The sequence below is a fragment of the Amia ocellicauda genome, unplaced genomic scaffold, assembly GCF_036373705.1.
Source record: "Amia ocellicauda isolate fAmiCal2 unplaced genomic scaffold, fAmiCal2.hap1 HAP1_SCAFFOLD_137, whole genome shotgun sequence".
Taxonomy (NCBI): domain Eukaryota; kingdom Metazoa; phylum Chordata; class Actinopteri; order Amiiformes; family Amiidae; genus Amia; species Amia ocellicauda.
Genome location: NW_027102700.1, coordinates 4,544 through 5,432, shown reverse-complemented (window position 1 = coordinate 5,432; position 889 = coordinate 4,544). Strand labels below are relative to the sequence as shown.

Sequence of the window (889 nt, the reverse complement as noted above, 5' to 3'; positions counted from 1 at the left end):
GCTATGACATCACAGAGCACGTACATTCCGTTGCTTGCCGTCTGTCAACCACTCAGTCACTGCCAGCCAGACTGGCTGGCTGGCTGGATGTGGGGGCTGCTTGCTGCTGCTGCGTACCTTAGCAAGCTTATTTGCTTGACCGGCCTTCCTACTCCTCTGCCCACATGCCCACCTATGCCCGATCTGCTGTTCACCTGGATCACAGCTCCTCCCCAACAAGGCAGAGCCCCCCAAGAATGGTACAAACTCACCCACGATCCCCTCCACGGAAAGCTTTAGCAAAAGGCAAAAGCGTTATACGTAATGAAGAGGAACCCGAGTCCAAGACGCATCCGACCAGCCATACATATTTGTGTGTATTAAAGATCACATTTTCTTACATTTAGTTTTTCTGTACTTTATTACATCTTATTGTGATTTATAAAAGTATTGTTTCTTTTCCATATGTATGTATGTATGTGTGTGTGTGTGTGTGTGTGTGTGTGTGCCTGTCTCTGTGTGAAAGTGTGTGTGTGTGTGTGTGTGTGTGTGTATATGTCTCTCTGTGAAAGTGTGTGTGTGGGTGTGACAGTGTGTGTGAGTGTCTGTCTGTCTGTCTGTCATGTAACTCGCACATCTGTGAGGGCACCATTTTTGCAGAAGAGATGTACACATTTTGGAGCAACATATGCTGCCATCCAGACATCATCTTTTCCAGTGACGTCCCTGCATTTTCAAACAGATCACATTTTATTACACTTTGTTTATCTGTACTTTATTACATCTTATTGTGATTTATACTTGTAATGTTTCTTTTCCATATATATGTATGTACAGTGGGGGAAAAAAGTAATTGATCCCCTGCTGATTTTGTACGTTTGCCCACTGACAAAGAAATGATCAGTCTATA

At 43.9% G+C, this 889-nt stretch overlaps 1 non-coding gene across 1 annotated transcript; it reads right to left on the bottom strand.

Annotated features, from left to right (window-relative positions):
- Positions 1–208: 208 nt before the first annotated feature.
- Positions 209–323, bottom strand: LOC136722347 (U5 spliceosomal RNA). Its single transcript, XR_010806289.1, has one exon. It is a non-coding gene; the product is annotated as a U5 spliceosomal RNA (small nuclear RNA).
- Positions 324–889: the final 566 nt, after the last annotated feature.